Raw genomic sequence first — 23,487 nt, forward strand, 5'->3', positions numbered from 1 at the left:
ATCTCGAGATGTCCACTAGAAAGGAGGAGATCGTGGCTGGGTGTGGTGGCTCACGCCTGTAATCCCAGGATTTTGGGAGGCCGAGGCAGTCGGATCACGAGATGAGGAGATTGAGACCATCCTGGCTAATGCGGTGAAACCCCGTCTCTACTAAAAATAAAAAAACTTAGCCGGGCGTGGTGGCAGGCGCCTGAGTCCCAGCCACTCGGGAGGCTGAGGCAGGAGAATGGCGTGAACCCGGGAGGCAGAGCTTGCAGTGAGCCGAGAATTGCGCCACTGCACTGCAGCCTGGGTGACAGAGCGAGACTTCGTCTCAAAAAAAAAAAAAAAAAAAAGGAAGTCGCAGCGTCTCCAGTAACACATCAACTCCGCAACAAGGGGCCACAAGTGTTCCTCGCCAACGGGTCCCTGCTACGATCCCTATTTTAAATAAGGGGAAACTGAGGCGTGGAGGGGGTAAGAAACAGAGAAGTCAGAATTCAAACCTGGACGACGCCTGTTAGTTTTTTGGGATTACAGGGGTAAGCCACTGTGCCCGGCCATGCCTGTTAGTTTTGTAACTCCAGCATTCCTGTCTCTCCTGCATTTGTCAATAGCACTAGTCCTTTCTGGTGAGTTTGTTTTTTTTTTTTTTTTTTTTTTTTCTTGGAGACAGGGTCTTCCTCTATCGCCCAGGAGTGCAATGGTGCGATCTTGGCTCACTGCAACTTCCATCTCCCAGGTTCAAGCAATTCTCCTGCCTCAGCCTCCCGAGTAGCTGGAATTACAAGCACCCACCACCACGTTCAGCTAATTTTTGTGTTTTTGGTAGAGACGGTTTTGCCATTTTGGCCAGGCTGGGCTCGAACTCCTGGCGTCAAGAGATCCGACCACCTCGGCCTCCCAAAGTGCTGGGGTTACAGGTGTGACCCACTGCGCCCAGCCTTTTTTTTTTTTTTTTTTTTAATACAGATTGAGTCTTGCTATGTTGACCAGGCTGGTCTAGAACTCCTGGCCTCAAGCGATTTTCCCACCTTGGCCTCCCAAGGTGCTGAGATTACAGGCATGAGCCACCGTGCCCGGCCAGGACCACCCCTTTGGAGTGATACCTCTCCCCAATTTTATGTGGCTCTGGTGGGTCATCCCTCAGTGTCCACTTAACAATGACAGTGACTTTATGTCCTGCTTTTCCCAGAAGAGTCCCAGGTTATGTTAACTGTTCTAGCAAAATTATTCAGAGCACCCCATTTTCAGTCTCAGAAATGTCTCCATTAGTGTCATGTGAAGTCACCCTAAACGAGGTCAAGAAAATCATCCAGGCTGGGCGTGGTGGCTCATGCCTGTAATCCCAGCACTGTAGGAGGCTGAGGCAGGTGGATCACTTGAGGTCAGGAGTTCGAGGCCAGCCTGCCCAACATGGTGAAACCCCGTCTCTACTAAAAATACAAAAATCAGTCGGGCGTGGTGGTGGCACCTGTAATCCCAGCTACTCGGGAGGCTGAGGCACGAGAATCACTTGAACCCGGGAAGCGGAGGTTGCAGTGAGACCAGATCGTGCCACAGCACTCCAGCCTGGGCAAGAGTGAGACTGTCTCAAAAACAAACAAAAAAACTCCTCCTAGTTCCTGCGTGGATTCTGATGCAGGCTTGCAGGGAGACCCTCAGGTGCTGCCCATGAGTAGCTGCGTTGACGGTAGCTGCTTCCTGGCTACCCCGAGGGGCTGCTCTGCAGTCAGGGGAGAGGGGCCGGCTCTCAGGGAAAGGCATCAAGGACCACACGTGAGTTCCTGGATCTGGGCACATCTAAAATTTAGGAGCCCATAAACTCCCGTTTTCACAGAACCTATTCTGAGTTGGGTTCTTGCCACATGCAATCAGAAGTCCCGGCCGACACACAACTTTGGCTTCAGCAGTCTCCCTGGGTGTCCCCACCCCATCCCATTCCCTGTGTTCAAAGGCGCTTGGGGTCTTCCTCCACTGTGAAACTCCCAGACACGCCAGCCCAGCTGCTTCAGGTGTGCGCTGGGAAATTTTCACTCCCTGAATTCCAAAAATGATGGCAGCCTCTGCCTCACCCTCATAAACGCAACGTTTACATTTATTGTCCAGTTGTTTCAGGACGTGGATTTTCTTTGCTTTGCTTTTTTTTTTTTTTTTTTTTTTTTTTTTGAGACAAGAGTTTCACTTTTGTCCCCCAGGCTCAAGTGCAGTGGCGCGATCTTGGCTCACCACAACCTCCACCTCCCAGGTTCAAGCGATTCTCCTGCCTCAGCCTCCTGAGTAGCTGGGACTACAGGCGCTGCCACCACTCCTAGCTAATTTTTGTATTTTTAGTAGAGATGGGGTTTCACCATGTTGGCCAGCCTGGTTTGGAACTCCTGGCCTCAGGTGATCCGCCCGCCTTGGCCTCCCAAAGTGCTGGGATTACAGGTGTGAGCCACCGCGCCCAGCCCTTTTTTCTGTCTGAGAACAAGAAGACAGTAAGCTCTGGGGAAGAAACAGGACCCACCTTCATCTTTCTTATCTTTGCTGTGCACGTCTTACAAATATTTGCTGAGGCTGTGAATTATAAATGCAAAGGTAGAATCCACTGTGTCCAATCCACTGTGTCCAATCCACTGTGTCCAAGCAGAAGAGAGGGTGTCATGGGGAGCGGGCAGTGGGGAGTCACCTGTCTGCCAGGCTGGACGGGTGAACACATTCATCATCTTTAGGCATGCGAGCTTCTCCTGCCTCTATCCAGCCTTCCTTCAGCCCATTTCCCCCGACTTCTGCCACCACCTCCGGGACGTCCTGAAGGCGAACCGGCCTCCCACCTGCTAAGTCCAACAGACACTTCAGCCTGGCTCTCACCAGCCATGGCGGGTTGCCCTCCTACCTCTTAACAACACGCTCTTCCTCGGCTGCAGAGACACCTCCTCTCCTTATTTTCCTCCCACATTAGCAATGACCACACTCAGGCTACGTCACTCATGGTATTTTCGCATCAGAAATGCCATCCTTGCACCGGGCGCCATGCCTCATGCCTGTAATCTCAGCGCTTTGAGAATCCCAGCGCTTTGAGAGGCCGAGCCGGGTGGATCCCTTGAGGCCAGGAGTTCAAGAACGGCCTGGGCAACATAGCAAGACCCTGTCTCTACAAAAAGAAACAGTTTTTAAGTCATCCCTGATTTTACAATGCTACTCTGATCTGAGCCCCTGTGGCCTCGGGATCCCCAGGCGTCTGTTCCCGAGAACGCGGGTCAGAAAGCCTAGTCCTGCACGCAGTACCAACAATGCGGAGTCAGCGGGTTGTTTCGACTTTGTTCTGTTTCCTGAGGGGTTCTGAATAAGGGCCACCCCCTTCCTCCTCTGTGCCGCCATGTTCCCTCCCGGCCACGCCCCCTTGCAACCCCTCCAATCTCCGCCCTGCACCCTGGCAGCTCCCCCTGGCGGCAGCAGCGGGTCTTTGTGGAGCCAGCCCCTCCGCTGCTTGGCCGCTGGGTTTGTCCCTTATTTTAATGGATGCGCGTTGGCTAGGACTGCAACATTCTTTCTTCCACAAATTTTAGTTTGAAACAGACAGGAAGTTAATTTCCCGTCTGCCTGCCACACCTGCTGGTGGCGTGGACTGCGGCCCTTAGGCTGTTCTTTGTTCGATTTAACCCTGGGAGACATCGAAGCCTTCCCACCCAAGCTGTAGGGAGCTGTTGAAGACCTGGTTCACACGAGATCCTTTGCGGGGTACAGCTGGGGAAAGCATGATTTCAGCTTGTAAGCTGCATGGAGAATGCAAATGTATGTGTGTGTGTATATACATATATATATATATATATATATATATATATATACTTTTTTTTTTTTTTTTTTGGAGACAGAGTGTCCCTCTGTTGCCAGGCTGGAGTGCAGTGGCACGATCTCGGCTCACTGCAACCTCCTCCTCCCAGGTTCAAGCGATTCTCCTGCCTCAGCCTCCCAAGTAGCTGGGACTAGAGGTGCACGCCACCATGCCCGGCTAATTTTTGTATTTTTAGTAGAGACAGACTTTCACCACATTGGCCAGGCTGGTCTCGAACTCCTGACGATGTGATCCATCCGCCTCAGCCTCCCAAAGTGCTGGGATTACAAGCGTGAGCCACTGTGCCCGGCCAATGTATGTATTTTTTCAGGACAGCTCAACCCAAAGTAGCACCAGCATGGACAGGCCGAGTGACGAAGACAGTGCTGGAGGTACACAGAGGCTGTGGGGGCAAGTATGCGGCCGGCTGGACCTGCGGGGACCCTGCCCGTGGCTGGAAAGGGGACCAGGGGGTCCCTGGGAAACACAGGGCTCTGACCTCTGTGCAGGGTGAGGAAGGGTTTTACCAGCAGAGGGAGAGCTCAGCCCAGGCCCGAAGTCAGCACGACGAGCAGCTGACCCCTGGGATCTTTGAGGAACCTGAAAGTGCTTGATGGTCTTTGTGAGTCTGAAATCCGAGCGAAGCGTCAGACCCTCGAGTTTCCCCAGGGGAACTCCGTTAGTCTCCTGGGATTTGATGTATTCACGCTTTGTTCCTTCTGGACCAGTCACGCCCCACGCCAATCTGAGCCGTGGGGGGTTGGCCCTTCCAGGATGCTGTGATTAGGTCTAGGGAATTCCACCTGGAGGGAAGGGTGGGCTGTGTCCTAGGGAATTCCACCTGGAGGGAAGGGTGGGCTGTGTCCTAGGGAATTCCACCTGGAGGGAAGGGTGGGCTGCGTCCTCGGGAGGGAGACAGCAGGTGGCAGGCGCCGGCCTCCCAGGCAGCCCTATTGAAAAGTGAAGCCACCTGGACTTCCTGGGTCAAGTGGGGACTGGGACAACTTTTCTATCTAGCAAGAGGATTATAAAATGCACCAATCAGCGCTCTGTAAAATGCACCAATCAGCACTCTGTAAAATGCACCAATCAGCACTCTGTAAAATGCACCAATCAGCACTCTGTAAAATGCACCAATCAGCGCTCTGTAAAATGCACCAATCAGCACTCTGTAAAAATGCACCAATCAGTGCTCTGTAAAATGCACCAATCAGCACTCTGTAAAATGCACCAATCAGGGCTCTGTAAAATGCACCAATCAGCACTCTGTAAAATGCACCAATCAGTGCTCTGTAAAATGCACCAATCAGTGCTCTGTAAAATGCACCAATCAGCAGGATTCTAAAAGTAGTCAATCGCAGAGAGGATTGAAAAAAGGGCACTCTGATAGGACAGAAATGGAACATGGGTGGGGCCAATAAGGGAATAAAAGCTGGCTGCCACCAACACCCCCCGCCCCCCCCCCACCTCCAGCCAGCAGTGGCAACGTGTTCGGGTCCTCGTCTATGCTGTGAAAGCTTTATCCTTTCTCTCTTCACAATAAACCTTGCTACTGTTCACTTTTTGGGTCCGTGCTATCTTTAAGAGCTGTTAACACTCACTGCAAAGGTCCCTGGCTCCATTATCGAAGTCAGGGAGACAACGAACCCACCAGCAGGAACCACCTCCGGACACACTATGTCCCTGCATCCCCGAAGCTCCCGCTACTCCCTGGCATATTCTTTGAAAAGGGTCCCTGTGTCCTTTTTTGCCAGCAACAGAAACTCTAAAAACAGCCACCATTATAGCAATCAATTACCAAACTCTTCCGCTGAGGCCAGGCAGAAAGCAAAGCACAACGGACCTTACCAGGAGGCCCCGCCGCTCCTGTCCAGCCCCTGCCCACTCACTCAGGTGCTCATCACCCCCAGGAGGCCCCACTGCTCCTGTCCAGCCTCTACCCACTCTCTCAGGTGTCCATCACCTCCAGGAGGCTTTGCGCTCCTGTCCAGCCCCTGCCCACTCACTCAGGTGCTCATCACCCCCAGGAGGGCCCCCCTCCCTGCCCAGCTTCCCCCCACTCACTCAGGTGCTCATCACCCCCAGGAGGGCCCCCACGTCTGTCCAGGCCATCCCCACTCTCTCAGGTGGTTGTTGCCCCCGGGGAGGGGCCCTGCTCCTCATCCAGCCCCTCCCACTCACTCAGGTGCTCATCTAGGGGCGAGGTAGACAAAGCCCAGGTACCGACGGCCTTTCCATCCTCTCTGGTCCCTCTTGGCTGGAGTTCAGGCAGCTCGGTGGCTGGATTCTGTGTTAGGGTGTAGGACAGTGCTGGCCCGGGGTGGCGGGTGCCAGGTCCCTGACATTCCGGGTCTGAGCAGCTGGCAGGAGACTGGGGCAGGAGCCAGCAGTAGCTGCCCTCACCCACAGCACCAGGCTGGCCTGCGTGGGAATCAGAACCCACTGCCTGGTGCTCACAGAGAAGGAGTTTACTCTTCCCCCACCCCCAAAACTGAATGGATTTAATTAGCAGTTTGGGGTTCTCCCCTGTCACGGCTTTGGTCTAAGCTGATGAGGAAACCACAGACTCTCCCACTTTTGTACCTTTTCTTTGGTGGGCAAGCGGACGCAGGCGCTGGAAGCCACGTGGCCTGAACCCGGCTCCTCTTGGGGCCTCCCGTGCAGGCCAAACTCCTTTTCTCTGATTATTATATTATCCCAGAGAGGGCAGAACGGAGCTGGCCGAAAGCTTTTGAACATTGAGTCACGAGTGCAACGCGATGGAGGACTGCGGATATGAAATCTGACAGAGCTGCTGCTGCTGGCCATGCGGCGCCGAAGGGTGGGTGGGGTGTACTCTGTGGCTGTCTGTCATCAGCAGGAGACAGCTGCCCTCTGCCAGGTTGCCGGGGCCGAATTCTCCCTGGCTTCGGATGGCATGGTCCAGGTAGCTGGGGGTGGAAGATTCCGTCCCCTGGATCCGCACAGTCACAGCGCACTGTTGCCCACTGCATGGCAGCCTTGAGGCTGCCATCTCCTCTATCCTTGGCTCTCACACATGGGGCTCAATCCTGTCTCTTCTCTTTTTTTTGTTTTTTTGAGACAGAGTCTCACTCTTGTCGCCCAGGCTGGAGTCCAGTGGCATCATCTCAGCTCACTGCAACCTCCGCCTCTCGGGTTCAAGTGATTATCCTGCCTCAGCTTCCCGAGTAGCTGGGATTACAGGCATCTGCCACCACACCCAGCTAATTTTTGTATTTTTAGTAGAGACGGGGTTTTGCCATGTTGGCCAGGCTGGTCTTGAACTCCTGACCTCGGGTGATCCACCCACCTTGTCCTCCCAAAGTGCTGGGATTGCAGGCGTGAGCCACCGCACCCGGTAAACCCCGTCTCTTCTCTAAGGACACATAGGCCCCAGTGTGCCTCCTGCTTCCCCTCCGCCTGCCACATCAGTAGCCATCCACTCTGCACGTCTCGGCGCCTCCCAGAAGCTTGCTCAGAGCACATTAGAAACGCCCGTGATGGAAATCCATTCCTGTTAGGTCTAAGCAGGAAATAGGATGGCAGGTGCCAGGGTGGCTAAGTGGGCACATAAAGAACCCAGCGACACAGACTCCCAAACGTGAACAGACCCTAGAACCAGAGGAAGAGTGCGCCGTGAAGACAGGCACAAACAAGGCAAATGAGTAATTATGTGGCTGCAGCTTCCGCAGCAGAGCTCGATAAGCAGCGCTGAGCTTCCCCAGCCCCATACATCCAGGGCCAGGAACCCGGGGGGGGGAGATGGGCCCGACGTGCCACATCCACACGAGCATTAAAATTGAGTCCCACAGGCACAGGACCCCATCCCTTCCCATTCTCCCTGACAGTCTCCTTCAGGGTAAAGGTATAGAACACAGTTAAGGTTTCTTACCTCCTTCCCCGCAATAATAATTGGCAGTTACTCAGCTCTCTGGGGTGTCATAAGTAAGGCGCGCATGGAGAGACCAGGCTGCTATCATTAGGAAGTACTGATTTTAGCTGGATTGGACGCGTGTCAGCCAGGAGATGCAGTGAATAGAGTGAGGTGAGAGCACCCCCACTCCACACACTGATTTATTTTTTTTTATTTAAATTTAATTTTTTTTTTTGAGACAGTCTTGCTCTGTCACCCAGGCTGAAGGGCAGTGGCACAATCTCGGCTCACTGTAACCTCCACCTCCCGGGTTCAAGTGATTCTCCTGCCTCAGACTCCTGAGTAGCTGGGATTACAGGCACATGCCACCACACCTGGCTAATTTTTGTATTTTTAGTAGAGACGGAGTCTCACCATGTTGGCCAGGCTGGTCTTGAACTCCTGACCTCAGGTGACCCACCTGCCTTGGCCTCCCAAAGTGCTGAGATTACAGGAGTGAGCGGCCGCGTCTGGGCCTCGTCCCTGTTTCAGCTAGTCCTCAATTAGGTCTAATGTCCAAGCCCCGCCTCTGGAGTCAAGTCCCCGCTCCCACCTCACTTCCAGGCCCCTGACAAAACAGCCACGCCACCCGCCACCGCCCGTGGGCTGTGTGTGTTCTTACCGTGGGCCACTGTTCTTCCTACACAGAGGAGTGGACGGCCAGATGCGTGGCCTGAGGCTCTGGCCCGGAGATTTCTGTCCACAGTGTCTTTCAGGGCCACCTCTGAGTGGGCCTGTAACGTGGCAACAATCCACTTTCAGTGGGCGCTCAGTACTGAGCCAACCCACTTGCGAACCAAGGGCGGCTCTGTTCTTCCTCCGTCTGCTGGTCACCAAGTTCCCCTCCCATGACCGCAGGTGGGAATGGGCAGAAGGTACTGGCGTGGCAGTGGAGGGTGGTGTCCCCCCCGCACTCGGACCTGCTTGGGCCTGTCCCATGGACCCTTCCACTCGGAGCCCTGCGGCTGGGCTGCCTGGCCTGTGACTTGTTGGATCTGACGGGGTCCAACTCAGAAGGGAAGCTCTTGCCATACAGTTGCTTCATGCCCCCTGGCCAGATAGTGCCCTGTTCCGTCTCCGCCAGGGCCAGACGGTTCCCTGCTGCAGGGGACATGGGGCAGGGGACACCTGGCCTTGCTGTGGAGCCTTGGGAATACAGTGTGTTCTCTGGTCGGGCTGTCATGAATTCCACACACGTCTCTTCCCACCCCAGATACCCCTAGTGCCATGAGGGTCAGCAGGTGTGAGCCACCATGCCCAGCTAATTTCTGTCATTGTTTTTGTAGAGATGGGGTTTCGCCATGTTGGTCAGGCTGGTCTTGAACTCCTGTGTTCAAGCGATCCACCCGTCTTGGCCTCCCAAAGCACTAGGATTCCAGGTGTGAGCCACCGTGCCCAGCCAGGACAAAATTTAAACGCATGCTCTTGTCCTTCCGTGTGAACAGGAACTGCTTCTGATCTCCGTACTGACAGGGATGGGAAAAGGCCCTTTCCAGCTCAGCGGCCAACGTCGCATCCCTGAGGCCGTGTGCCTGCTCCGGGAAAGACGCCATGCCTGTAGCCGTTTCGGGCTTTGACTTGGTGAGGTCTGCACCATCCTCGGTTGTATTTCATGACTGGTCTTGCTTTTTTGCAGGGGCCAGAATAATTATTTAAACGGGCAGGGGATGGGGACCTCTGGATCTTTACAGCTGGCTCAAAGCCCTGCCCGTCTCCCAGGAACACATCATTGCTTTGATTTCTTATCTTGCAAGGGGAGCAGGGGCAGCAGGGGCTGCAGTTTCAGAGGCTTCTGCGTGGCCGTGTCAGCCAGGACAGCTTCCGGGACACCGAGAAACCCATGTGGGAGTTTTCCAGTTACCACGTGCGCCCTCCAGTGGTGGTTGCGGGAATGACGCTGGTCGGGACCAGAAGACCCACTGGGCACCATGAGCGTTTCCTCCCTAAGCGTTAACGGCAGCGTAGACCCCCGTCCAGCCGTCCCTGAAGTGTCCGGCATCTCCTTCAAGGGAGGCTGTAGGGTCCTCTCGTGCAAGGCCCAGGCGCATCGTGACAGCTTGCACGCGCTGTGGTTTGGGGAGGTCTCCCTGCAGGCACTGAGTCACAGGTCAAAGGCTGGCTCAGGTCAGGAAGCCAAGCAAAACACCGAGACGTTGCCTTGGAGTGGCTTCCCGCCGCCCTCTGGTATCCATTGTTGACTTCTCTTGGTTCGATCTTTAAGTAATATTCTTGTTGGCTGTCTGTCTGTCTGTCCCCTAGGAATACCACGTTTTATGAACCATCTTCATAGCCGTCTGCAGCTCCCGCTTCCCCGTCACCACTCAGCCTGCTGCCCTCGCAAGGATTCCACCCACCTGGCTTCTGATGAGTCAGCACTGCCACCTGACCCCAATTATTCTGGGGTCCCATGATTTTCATTGCTACTAGGGAAGCCTTTCTAGAACCACGTCTTGTATCGTCTGCTCTGGCTTACAGAGGACAGACACTCCTGAGCCCCTTGACAGCACCGGTGCCCCCGGCCAGCCCATTCCTTGTTGATACCAGGTTACATTCCCCTGGGCCCTCTGTGCAACGTGGTTGGCTGGCGTTTTGGTTTTATTGTGTTTTCCCGCTGTATGTGGTATCTCCCTGTTAACTGCCCACTTCTCGGAGCCTTCTTTTTTTAAATTTTTTTTAATGGTAGAGACAGGATCTTGCTCTGTTGCCCAGGCTGGAGTGCAGTGGCACCATTACAGCTCGTCACACCGAGGAACCCATGTGGGCGTTTTCCAGTTACCACGCGCGCCCTCCAGCGGTGTTTGCGGGAATGACGGCTGGTCGGGACCAGAAGACCTACCGGGCACGAGGAAGCTTCCCTCCCTAAGCATCAACCGCAGCCTAGACGCCCGTCCAGCCGTCCCTGAAGTGAACAGCATCCCTTTCCAGCTTTATGTGGTATCTCCCTGTTAGCTGCCCACTTCCTGGAGCCTTCTTTTTTAAAATTTTAAATTTTAGAGACAGGATCTTGCTCTGTTGCCCAGGCTGGAATGCAGTGGTATCATCACAGCTCACTGCAGCCTCGAACTCCTGGCCTTAAACGACCCTCCTGCTTCTGCTTCCTGAGTAGCTGGGATTACAGGCGCACCCCACCGTGCCCAGCCAATTTTGTTTTTTAGTTTTTGTAGAGATGGGGTCTTGCTATGTTGCCCAGGCTGGTCTTGAACTCCTGGGCTCAAATGATCCTCCTGCCTCAGCCTCCCAAAGTGCTGGGATTACAGGTGTGAGCCACTGCACCCAGCCAGATCATTTCTTTTTTTTTTTTTGAGACGGAGTCTCACTGTGTCGAGGCCAGGCTGGAGTGGTGCAGTGGTGTGACCTGGGTGCAATCTGGGCTCACTGCAACCTCTGCCTCCCAGGTTCAAACAACTCTCCTGCCTCAGTCTCCCAAGTAGCTGAGATTACAGGTGCCCACTACCACGCCACTAATTTTTTGTATTTTTAGTAGAGATGGGGTTTCACCATATTGGCCAGACTGGTCTCGAACTCCCAGCTTCATGTGATCCGCCTGCCTTGGTCTAACAAAGTGCTGGGGTTACAGGTGTGAGCCACTGCACCCGGCCTCATTTCTTTTTATTGTCAGATAATATTTCCCCATACGGATGGGCCACACTTTGCTTATCCATTCAACATTTCCCTCTTGAAGGTCACCTTGGTTGCTTCCAAATTTGAACAATGGTGAATAAAACTGCTACAAACATTCACATGCAGGTTTTTGTGTGAATATATGTTTTCAACTCATTTGGGTAAATTCTTTTTCTTTTTCTTTTTCTTTTTTTTTTTTTTTTATTGATCATTCTTGGGTGTTTCTCGCAGAAGGGGATTTGGCAGGGTCACAGGACAATAGTGGAGGGAAGGTCAGCAGATAAACAAGTGAACAAAGGTCTCTGGTTTTCCTAGGCAGAGGACCCTGCGGCCTTCCGCAGTGTTTGTGTCCCTGGGTACTTGAGATTAGGGAGTGGCGATGACTCTTAACGAGCATGCTGCCTTCAAGCATCTGTTTAACAAAGCACATCTTGCACCGCCCTTAATCCATTCAACTCTGAGTGGACACAGCACATGTTTCAGAGAGCACAGGGTTGGGGGTAAGGTTATAGATTAACAGGATCCCAAGGCAGAAAAATTTTTCTTAGTACAGAACAAAATGAAAAGTCTCCCATGTCTACCTCTTTCTACACAGACACGGCAACCATCCGATTTCTCAATCTTTTCCCCACCTTTCCCCCCTTTCTATTCCACAAAACCACCATTGTCATCATGGCCTGTTCTCAATGAGCTGTTGAGTACACCTCCCAGACGGGGTGGTGGCCGGGCAGAGGGGCTCCTCACTTCCCAGTAGGGGCGGCCGGGCAGAGGTGCCCCTCACCTCCCGTACGGGGCGGCTGGCCGGGCGGGGGCCTGACCCCCCCACCTCCCTCCCGGACAGGGCAGCTGGCTGGGCAGAGGCGCCCCTCACCTCCCGGACAGGGCGGCTGGCTGAGCGGGGGGCTGACCCCCCCCACCTCCCTCCCGGACGGGGCGGCTGGCCGGGTGGGGGGCTGACCCCCCCACCTCCCTCCTGGACGGGGCGGCTGGCCGGGCAGAGGGGCTCCTCACTTCCCAGTAGGGGCGGCCGGGCAGAGGCGCCCTTCACCTCCCGGACGGGGTGGCTGGCTGGGCGGGGGGCTGACACCCCCACCTCCCTCCCGTACGGGGTGGCTGGCCGGGTGGGGGCCTGACCCCCCCCACCTCCCTTCCGGACGGGGCGGCTGGCCGGGCGGGGGGCTGATCCCCCCACCTCCCTCCCGGATGGGGCGGCTGGCTGGGCGGGGGCCTGACCCCCCCACCTCCCTCCCGGACGGGGTGGCTGCCGGGCAGAGGAGCTTCTCACTTCTCAGACGGGGCGGTTGCCGGGCAGAGGGGCTCCTCACATCCCAGACGATGGGCGGCCAGGCAGAGACGCTCCTCACTTCCCAGACGGGGTGGCGGCCGGGCAGAGGCTGCAATCTCAGCACTTTGGGAGGCCAAGGCAGGCTGCTGGGAGGTGGAGGTTGTAGCGAGCCGAGATCACGCCACTGCACTCCAGCCTGGGCACCACTGAGCACTGAGTGAATGAGACTCCGTCTGCAATCCCGGCACCTCGGGAGGCCGAGGCTGGCGGATCACTTGCGGTTAGGAGCTGGAGACCAGCCCGGCCAACACAGCGAAACCCCGTCTCCACCAAAAAGATACGAAAACCAGTCAGGCGTGGCGGCGCGCGCCTGCAATCGCAGGCACTCGGCAGGCTGAGGCAGGAGAATCAGGCAGGGAGGTTGCAGTGAGCCAAGATGGCAGCAGTACAGTCCAGCTTCGGCTGGGCATCAGAGGGAGACCGTGGCAAGAGAGGGAGAGGGAGACTGTGGAAAAAGAGGGAGAGGGAGACCGTGGGGAGACGGAGAGGGAGAGGGAGAGGGAGAGCTCATTTGGGTAAATTCTAAGGGGCACAATTGCTGGATCTGATGGCAAGAATATGTTTAGATCCGTAAGAAAACACCCAAGTGTCTTCCAAAGTGGCCGGACCATTGTGGATTCTCACAGCCATGATGAGAGTTCCTGTTGCTCCACGTCCTCACCAGCATTTGGTGATGTCGGTGTCTGGATTTTGGTCATTCTAACAGGGGTGTGGTGGTTTCTACATTGTCGTTTTCATTGGCAGTTCCCTAAAGACATAAGATGTTGAGCGTCTTTCCATATACTTATTTGCCATCTGTATATCTTCTTTGGCATCTGATGCCCTTTATAAGATCCAACTTATCAATCTTTTATAGATTATGTTTTTGGTGTGGTATCTAAAAATTCGTTGCCAAGCCAGGCGTGGTGGTGTGTGCCTGCAGTCCCAGCCACTGGGGAGGCTGAGGAGGGAGGATTGCTTGAGTCCAGGAGTTGGAGAACAGCCTGGGTAATGTAGCAAGACTCCATCTCAAATAATAATAATAAAGATGATAAAAACTCATTGCCAAACCCAGGGTTACCTTGATTTTCTCCTATGTAATCTTCCGGAAGTTTTATAGCTTTGCATTTTATAATCAAGTGATTTTAAGTAATGATCCATTTTTGAGTTAATTTTTGTGAAAGGTGTAAAGCCTGTGTCTATATATGTATATGTATATATATACACATATATATATACTTAATTTAATTTAATTTAATTTAATTTAATTTTGAGATGAAGTCTCACACTGTCACCCAGGCTGGAGTGCAATGGCACGATCTTGGCTCACTGCAACACCCACCTCCCGGGTTCAAGCGATTCTCCTGCCTTAGCCTCCCAAGTAGCTGGGACTACAGGTACACGCCACCATGCCCGGCTAATTAAAAAAAATTTTTTTTGGTAGAGATTGGGTATCACTGTGTTGCCCAGGCTGGTCTTGAACTCCTGACCTCAAGTGATCCTCCTGCCTCAGCCTCCCACAGTGCTGGGATCACAGGCGTGAGCCACCGAGGCTGGCCTAGATTCTTTTTTTTTCTTTTTGTATATGCATGTTCACTTGTCCCAGCACCATGTGTTGAAAAGACTATTCTTCCTTCATTACGTTTCCTTTGCTCCTTTGTCAAGGCTCGGTGGACGGTATTCGTGTGGCCAATTTCTGTGCTCTCCCTTCTGTTCCATTGATCTATTTGTGTTCTTTCACTGATATCGCTGTCTTGATTATTGTAGCTTCATGTTAAGTCTTGAAGTCAGATGTTATTAAAAGCCTTAAAAATGGTTTCCCTGCACCTGCTAGGGGCTATCAGAATGTAATCCACAACCACTGGTGACGGGTGCTGGTGGCCAGCCTTGATACTGGCTGGCAGGGGCCCGGCTCTAAGCCTCCCCTGCAGAGTGTACTTGCTGGGACCGCTCCTGGCACTGACTGCTGTAGGTTGGGTTCCCTGGAAACAGACTCAGACGGATCATCGCGTGCAGGGGCCTACTAAGGGGTGCATTCGAGGACAGCACCTGGAAGGCCCTGCGGGAAGCTGGGGGGCAGAGGGTGAAGCTGAAATGCAATCCAGTGGGCTGGGCATGGTAGCTCACACCTGTAATCCCAGCACTTTGGGAGGCCAAGGTGGACAGATCACCTGAGGTCAGCAGTTCGAGATCAGCCTAGCCAACATGGCAAAACCCCGTTTGTACTAAAAATACAAAAAAAAAAATTAGCTGGTCGTGGTGGTGTGCACCTATAATCCCAGCTACTTGGGAGGCTGAGGCAGGAGAATCACTTGAACCCAGGAGGCAGAGGTTGCTGTGAGTTGAGATCGCGCCACTGCACTCCAGCCTGGGCGACAGAGTGAGACTCTGTCTCAAAAAAGGAACACAATCCAGTGGCATCCGAGGGCACCCAGGGGCTCTGGAGCTGGGATGTCCCTTCACCATAGTCCCAAATTGAGGCCAAGGGGCTGGGCATTGTCCCTGCATCTCATAATGATTCCGTGAGACCCTGGGTGCGGAGGCCCCTTTGGCGGAGGGAAGTTCCCTTGCAGAGACAGGCAGCTAGGGGAATGAGCACCTCCGTTTTGCAGGGCTCTGGATGGTGGACTCCAGCACCCACTACCCGCTTCAGATCTCAGCCGAATCTCACTCATCAGAGAAGCTGTCTGCGTTGACAGATGCGGCTCGAGGTTAAGTGGTCCACCCGGGCCGCCTCACGGTTAGGAGGCCTTTTAAGCCAACCTCAAAATCTGGAGGCCTGTCTCACCGTGCAGGGTGCTGATAATGGAGAATTTAAAATTTAATCTATATGTTAAGATACTGTTGGTTTCTTGCCTAACGAGAGAGTGAGACGGGGAGAGAACACTCCGAGTTACCTGAAGGGCTTTCTGTGGCTAAGCTGGTCTCCGGACCCCCGCGAGCCAGAATCCCTTCCTGCCTGGTGCTCTAGCCAGAGCCGGTCATATTGTCAACAATCACATTTTCAGGAAAAGATTTGAATTCCTTAATCAAGCAAGGACAAAGGCTAAGAGACGAACGGTCAATATTAATAGAAGCAAGGATTAGAAATTAGTTGGTGGCTTAACTGATATTTTTAGAATCCACTAGAAAGGGATAAGGAATCTAAAAACAGGAGCGTGGTAAATGCTACATAATTCAGCACAGGATCACGGTTAGCTTAATGTCCTTTGTAAAGAAACGATTACAAATTATGTGGGAGGACTTAGCTGTAAAACTGCTGGAAAAGCAGAATTTGATCAGAGACAGGCAGCCTAGATTTATGAGAAGAAACAGGCCCGTGCGTTGCGTTGGAGATTTTAAAAGATATTATATTTATGACAGACAATGAGGGTGCTTTGTGTGGCCTACATCTGTGAAGAATTTGCTAATACCGGACTTAGAGATTTATTCTGAAGGTAAGTAGTGGGAACAGAGGTAAGAAGAAATCCCGCACCTCCAAAGCCCCACGTCTCCTTCATGCAGGTCCCCTTTGAGCGACACTGGAGGCAAAGCGAGAATGGTCCGTGGGTCGTCTCCCGTGGGTCATCTCCCGTGGGCCGTCTCCCGTGGGCCGTCTCCCGTGCCGTCCACTCAGCCCAGCACGGCGGGGGGCCTGGTCACGGACTCCTATGCGTGTGAGTGGTGGATTAATCTCGTTTCACCAACACCTGGTCACACAGGAAGCCGGGGCAGTGAGGAACGGCTCTGACATGATGTCGAAATGACCCTCCTTACCCTTTCTTTTCAGTGGAGACAGCAGGGATTTCTGTGTCTTGTAGAGTCCTTGAGGAAGCCGTAGGCCACGGAAGTGTCTGGTCTCAGGCGGTCCTTTGAGAGGCAGCTAGTGAACGTCCCCCAAGGAGACAGAGCCTCTGGGGACAACAGGGGCTTTCATCTGGGAGCAGTGAGGACCCCCGAGGGGGCGTGGCAGGGAGGGGGCAGGACTGCTCAACTGGGCGGCTCCACGGGGCTGTGGGGCCTGGAGGCAGGCAGGCAGGCAGGGCAGGGCCCGCAGGAAAGTGGTATGGGGGCCCGAGGCTTACAGAGCCAGTGCTCAGCGGTTCCCAGAGCAACTCAGGGCCCAGCAGGCAGAACTGAAGGGAGCCATGATCAGGAAGAGGCAGGAACGTCCCCTCCCACCACCCCATCAGGCCTCAAACTGGGAGTCCCCGCTAGAGCAAAAAGACCGGAAAAGGAAATCACCAGTATACATATTGGGAAGGAAGAAATAAAACTTCTTTGTTCACAAATGATGTGATTGCAGAAAATCCTAAAGAATCCAAAAAGGAAAAGAAAAGAAAAGAAAAGAAAAACACAACTTTTGGAACTCATGAGCAAATGTAGGGTACGAGGTTATGAAACAAAAGTCAGTTGCTTTCCTATACATCGGTGACACACAGCATTTGAAATTAAAGACAGGCCAGGTGCGGTGGCTCATGCCTGTAATCCCAGCACTTTGGGAAGCCGAGGCAGGTGGATCACCTGAGGTCAGGAGTTCAAGACTGGGCTGGGCAACATGGTGAAACCCCGTCTCTACTAAAAATACAAAAATTAGCCAGGTGTGGTAGTGCGTACCTCCAGTCTCAGCTACTCGGGAGGCTGAGGCAGGAGAATCACTTGAAACCGGGAGGGGCAAAGTGGGCAAGGGATATGAAGAGACATTTTTCAAAAGAAGACAAACAAATGGCCAAAAGGTATATGAATGATGCTCAGCATCACTAATCATCAGAGAAACTCAAATTAAAACCACAAGGCCAGGTGTGGTGGCTCATGCCTGTAATCCCAGCACCTTGGGAGGCTGAGGCAGGTGGATCACCTGAGGCCAGGAGTTCGAGACCAGCCTGGGCAACATGGTGAAGTCCCATCTCTACTAAAAATACAAAAATTAGCCAGGCATGGTGGCGGGCGCCTGTAATCCCGGCTACTTGGGAGGCTGAGGCAGGAGAATTGCTTGAACCCAGGAGGTGGAGGTTGTAGTGAGCCAAGATCATGCCATTGCACTTCAGCCTGGGAGACAAGAGCAAAACTCTATCTCAAAAACAAACAAACAAACAAACAAAAAACTCTCTAAAAAATAAGTTAAATAAATGAATAAGTATTTTCTGAATGAGTGAATGCATTTGGCTAAAAACAGAAGCCATGCTTGGAATATTTGGAGGGTTCAGAGTTTGAGACCTGTCTCCTATTGAGCCTGGGCAAGTTTGCTTAGGGCAGGAAATGAACCCCTTTCCTACTTGCATGGGGAACACAATGGTAAGACCGGGCTTGGAGGGAGGGTGGCGTCCATTTAGCTCTGCACACCATCCCTTACCCCGCTCAGCATAGACATCACCTCTGCTGCGAACTCCCCCAGACTCAGGGAGCCCTGGAACCACAGCACTCAGCACCCGGATGCGCTGCTCTTGCAGACACAGACCCGTGGCTACTGCCGATGCGCAGCCTTCTGGATAAATCCTATGCACTGGATGACTTGCTCTCCAGGAACCATGATTTGCTCCTGGGAAACTGGGGAACGAGATCCAATTCTCCTTCGGTCAACACGCTGCCACCAAGTGGTAAGAGGCAGGAAAGACACCTGTTCCAGCAGCCGACCCGGTCCTGGAGGGATGAGAACCTCATTTACAAAGCTTTACTTTCTTTTCTTTTCTGTTTTGAGACAGGGTCTCACTCTGTCACCCAGGCTGGAGTGCAGTGGTACACTCTCAGCTCACTGCAGCCTCCACCTCCTGGGCTCAAGTGATCCTCCTGACTCAGCCTCCCCCATAGCTGGGACCACAGACACACACCACCACACCTGGCAAAGTTTTTCTTTTGTATTTTTTTGTAGAGACAGGGTCTCTCTATGTTGCCCAGGGTGATCTCAAACTCCTGGGCTCAAGTGATCCTCTCACCTCAGCCTCCCAAAGTGCTGGGATTAGAGGCTTGAGCCACTCCTCCCCGCTGAAGGTTTTCCATTGTGATTTGCTCCTGGGAAACTGGGGGAAAAGATCCAATTCTCCTTTGGTCAACACGCTGCCACCAAGTGGCAATAGGCAGGCAAGACACCTGTTCCAGCGGTGGACGCCGCCCTGGAGGCATGAGAACCTGAGTCCAGCTCAGCTGGGCCCATGGGAGGCACAAGGACTTTACCTCCGTTCAGGGTGTGGAGTGCCTGCCTTTCCTGGCGATATTGCAAAGCCCAGAGTCAGGCTTTTTTTTTTTTTTTTTTTTGAGACAGAGTCTCACTCTGTCGCCCAGGCTGGAGGGCAGTAGCACGATCTCGGCTCACTGCAACCTCCGCCTCCCAGGTTCAAATGACTCTCCTGCCTCAGCCTCCCGAGTAGCTGGGATTACAGGTGCCCGCCACCACGCCCGGCTAATGTGGTATTTTTAGTAGAGACAGGGTTTTGCCATGTTGGCCAGGCTGGTCTCGAACTCCTGGGCTCAATTGATCCTCCTGCCTCGGCCTCCCTAAGTGTTGGAATTGCAGGTGTGAGCCACCACACCTGGCCTCATTCCTTTTTTTTCAGACGGAGTCTCGCTCTGTCACCCAGGCTGGAGTGCAGTGGCACGACCTCGGCTCACTGCAAGCTCTGCCTCCCAGGTTCACACCATTCTCCTGCCTCAGCCTCCCAAGTAGCTGGGACTACAGGCACCCACCACCACACCCAGCTTTTTTTTTTTTTTTTTGTATTTTTAGTAGAGACGGGGTTTCACCATGTTAGCCACGATGGTCTCGATCTCCTGACCTGGTGATCCACCCACCTCGGCCTCCCAAAGTGCTGGGATTACAGGCGTAAGCCACCGTGCCCAGACTAATTTTTTCTATTTTTAGTAGACACGGGCTTTTGCCATGTTGGCCAGGCTGGTCTCGAACTCCCGACCTCAGGTGACCCACCTGCCTTGCCCTCCCAAAGTGCTGGGATGACAGGTGTGAGCCGCCGCACCCGGCCTCGGGTTCTGTGAGGTTCATCTGTGTGGCCATGTGCAGCAGTTTTCCTTGCTTCCTTATCGTGTAGTATTCCATGATGAGTGCATTTCACACCCACCCGTTCTGTGATGGGCATCTGGGCTGCTTCCTTGGTTTTTTGGTTTGTCTTTTATTTTTTCCCCTAGAGACAAGGTCTCACTCTGTCACCCAGGCTGGAGTGCAGTGGTGCAATCATAGCTCACTGCAGCCTCGACTTCCTGGGCTCAAGTGATCCTCCCACCTCAGCCTGCTGAGTAGCTGGGACCACAGGTGCCCACCACCATGCCTGGCTAACAACTTCGGGAGGCCAAGGCAGGTGGATCACCTGAGGTCAGGAGTTTGAGACCAGCCTGGCCAACATGGCAAACCCCATCTCTACTAAAAATACAAAAATTAGCCAGGTGTGGTGGCGGGCACCTGCAGCTACTCTCAGGAGGCTGAGGCAGGAGAACTGCCTGAACCCAGGAGGCAGAGGTTGTAGTGAGCCAAGATCATGCCACTTTGCTCTCCAGCCTGGGTGACAGAGCGAGACTCCGTCTCAAAAAAAAAAAAAATTATTTTTTTGCAGCAATGGAGTCTCACTATATTGCCCAGTCTGGCAGATGCTTCCATTTTTTGACTGTTATGAATATCATGCTCTGACCAGCGCTGTTTCTGGGTGGCCACAGGCACCCCCTTCTGTTGGGCACATGCCCAGGCGTGGAACTGGAGTCTGACATTCACGTGTTCCTGGTTCAGCAACATGCACTGAGAATGTGCCACACACGCGGCCAGCCCTGTCCCAGGGACAGAGCTGGGAACTTCTTTTCCAGCTGCCATTGAAATGGCTGGTGAGGACTGTGGCCTCAGGAGTCACCGCCTCACTGTGCACCTCTCCCCTGCCTCGGTCTCCTGACCTGCCATGCCCTGAAAGGATGGCACCTCTCAGCGTGGCGACGCAGACCGAGCTGTCTCCATGGTCATGCTGTGGCCCCGACACCCACGGCCCCTCCGTGGACTTTCCCTGCCGCCTTTTCCATCCACCCTCCCCCTCCGTGGAGGACTTTCCTTGCCGCCTTTTCTGCCCACCCTCAGCCCCCAGCAGGGAAGACTGGCTGAGCACTGGGTGTCCACAGGCTGCATGTGGACAGGGTCTACAGGGCCCCCGCCAGGTGCAGCAGAGGCAGTTAGATTGTCAGTCCCAGGGTCCATAGTGGCCCGAGCCAGGCAGCAGGATCTGAGGAGAAGCTTCAGGCAGACGGGGGCAGGCACAAGCTGATGTTATCATTGCAACGGGGAAACCGAGTGAAGAGCTGCTGGGGAGGTCAGAGGCCCCCAGGAGTGCCGGTCTCGACCCAGCACCGGCTCCCCACGGGGGCCCTGCAGCCAATCGCCCTACCCGAGCCCCCTGCCTTGCCATGGAAAGTGTTTAATGAACGAAGCCAGGCATAGTGGCTCACGCCTGTAATCCCAGCTGCTTGGGAGGCCGAGGTGGGCGGATCACCTGAGGTCAGGGGTTCGAGACCAGCCTGGGCAACATGGCAAAACCCCATCTCTACTAAAAACGGAAAAATTAGCCGGGCATGGTGGTGTGCGCCTGTAGTCCCAGCTACTTGGGAGACTGAGGTGGGAGGATCACATGAACTCAGGAGGTCAAAGCTGCAGTGAGCTATGATTAAACCCTGAGCTGCAGCCTGGGTGACAGAGTGAGACCTGTCTGGAAAAACAAAAAACAGAAAAGAAAGTGTTGAGTGAAAACATCTTCAGGTGCCTGTCACCTTGAGAGAGGGCATGAGGCTGAGGGCGCCTTCCCGTCCTCCGAAGCCTCCAGCCCTCCCCTGGCATTTTGCCTTTCACACTGTAATTTCTTTCTTGAGAATCAGCCGACCAAAATTAAGTCTCCCAAATTCCTGAGTAAGCCGAAAAGCTATTTTTCTTGCAAATCTTATATGAACATAATTTAATATAAGGCATAAACTAATACAATAAAGACCATATATTAGAGCAGTAGCATGATTAAAAAGCAAGCCGACGGAAGAGACGAATGGACAGCGTGTTAACCACAGGGAAAATAAAACAGAAATAAGATGTAGGTTATATTCTGTGCAGAAATAACTTTAAAGAGGAACAATAAATGACTTCTATAACTTTTAATATATGTGTTGGAGATTATTTAATTGCAGTGAAGTAAGAGGTGATAAATTGAGCTGAAATTTTACATGATCGGGATTAAGTTAGTTCCTGGCCAGGCACAGTGGCTCACGCCTGTCATCCCAGCACTTTGGGAGGCTGAGGCGGGAGGATCACCTGAGGTCGGGAGTTCGAAACCAGCCTGGCCAACATGGTGAAACCCCGTCTCTACTAAAAATACAAAAATTAGCCGGGTGTGGTGGCAGGCGCCTGTAGTTCCAGCTACTCAGGAGGCTGAGGCAGGAGAATGGCAGGAACCCAGGAGGCGGAGCTTGCAGTGAGCCGAGATCGCGCCACTGCCCTCCAGCCTGGGCGACAGAGCGAGACTCTGTCTCAAAAAAAAAAAAAAAGGCGCGGGGAGATTTAGTTAGTTCCTTAAAAAAGAGACAAGCAAGTAGAATTTTTAGGCATTTTTAAGACTCTGGAGCTATGCGAGAATGTGTTTTTGTTTGAGTGACGCAGAACCTAGCAGGGTGAATCCCCCTTCATCTGAAAAGTGCACGTGGTCTTTAAAACTGTTCTTTTCTTTTGAAATCTCTTCAGGTGGAATCTGTTTAGCAAGAAAGAGGAAGGGATGTTGACACACACAACGTGGGTTAATCTCCAGAGAATTGTGCTGGATGAGAAGTCAGTCCCAGAGGCTGTGATCCATGTGGTTTCATGCCTACGATATTCCTGAAATGACAGCTGTGTAGAAATATAGGCCACGGCCAGCGCGGGGGCTCACGCCTGTAATCCCAGCACGTTGGGAGGCCGAGGCGGGTGGATCATGAGGTCAGGAGTTCGAGACCAGCCTGGCCAACATGGTAAAATCCTGTCTCTACTAAAAACACAAAGAAATTAGCCAGGCGTGGCAGTGGGCACCTGTAATCCCAGCTACTTGGGAAGCTGAAGCAGGAGAATCACTTGAACCTGGGAGGCGGAGGTCGCAGTGAGCCAAGATCTTGTCACTACTGGACTCCAGCCTGGGTGACAGAGTGAGATTCCATCCCCCCGCACCAAAAGAAGAAGTCTGTCTCTATCTTCTCTTTTTGTTTTTTTGTTTGTTTTTTTGTTTTTTGTTTTGAGACAGAGTTTCACTCTGTCGCCCAGGCTGGAGTGCAGTGGCACAATCTCGGCTCACAGCAAACTCCGCCCCCTCGGTTCAAGCAATTCTCTGCTTCAGCCTCCTGAGTAGCTGGGATTACAGGTGTGTGCCACCACACATGGCTAATTTTTGTATTTTTAGTAGAGATGAGGTTTCACCATCTTGGCCAGGCTGGTCTTGAACTCCTGATCTCATGATCCACCTGCCTCGGCCTCCCAAAGTGCTGGGATGACAGGTGTGAGCCACCGCGCCCGGCCTCTATCTTCTCTTTTGAGAAGTTTTGAATTTGAATTATTGAGTCTTTGAGTCTGTTTTTGTTTTTGTTTTTCTAGACAGGGTCTTGCTCTGTTGCCCAGGCTAGAGTGCAGTGCAATCGTATTAATAGCTCACTGCAGCCTCGACCTCCAGAGTTCAGGCAATCCTCCCACCTCAGCCTCCTGAGTAGCTGGAACCACAGGCGTGAGCCACCATGCCCAGCGAATTTTTAAATTTTTTGTAGAGCGGGGGCGGTGGGTGGGGGGGTCTCTCTCTGTTTCCCAGGCTGGTCTTGAACTCCTGGCTCAAGGGATCCTTCTGCATTGGCCTCACAAAGTGTGGGGGTTATAGG

The 23,487-nt window shown here is 53.3% G+C and overlaps 1 long non-coding RNA gene across 1 annotated transcript in view; it reads right to left on the bottom strand.

Annotated features, from left to right (window-relative positions):
- Window positions 1-16,043: 16,043 nt before the first annotated feature.
- The window catches only part of LOC129398276 (uncharacterized), a 16,396-nt gene continuing 8,952 nt past the window's right edge, over window positions 16,044-23,487 (bottom strand). Inside the window, exons 2-3 of the long non-coding RNA XR_008626023.2 lie at window positions 16,411-18,273; window positions 16,044-16,302 (exon numbers count right to left, since the gene is read on the bottom strand). This is a non-coding gene — a long non-coding RNA (uncharacterized LOC129398276). The remainder of the gene's footprint in view (window positions 16,303-16,410; window positions 18,274-23,487) is intronic.

This window comes from Pan paniscus, chromosome 6 (assembly GCF_029289425.2).
Source record: "Pan paniscus chromosome 6, NHGRI_mPanPan1-v2.0_pri, whole genome shotgun sequence".
Classification (NCBI taxonomy): domain Eukaryota; kingdom Metazoa; phylum Chordata; class Mammalia; order Primates; family Hominidae; genus Pan; species Pan paniscus.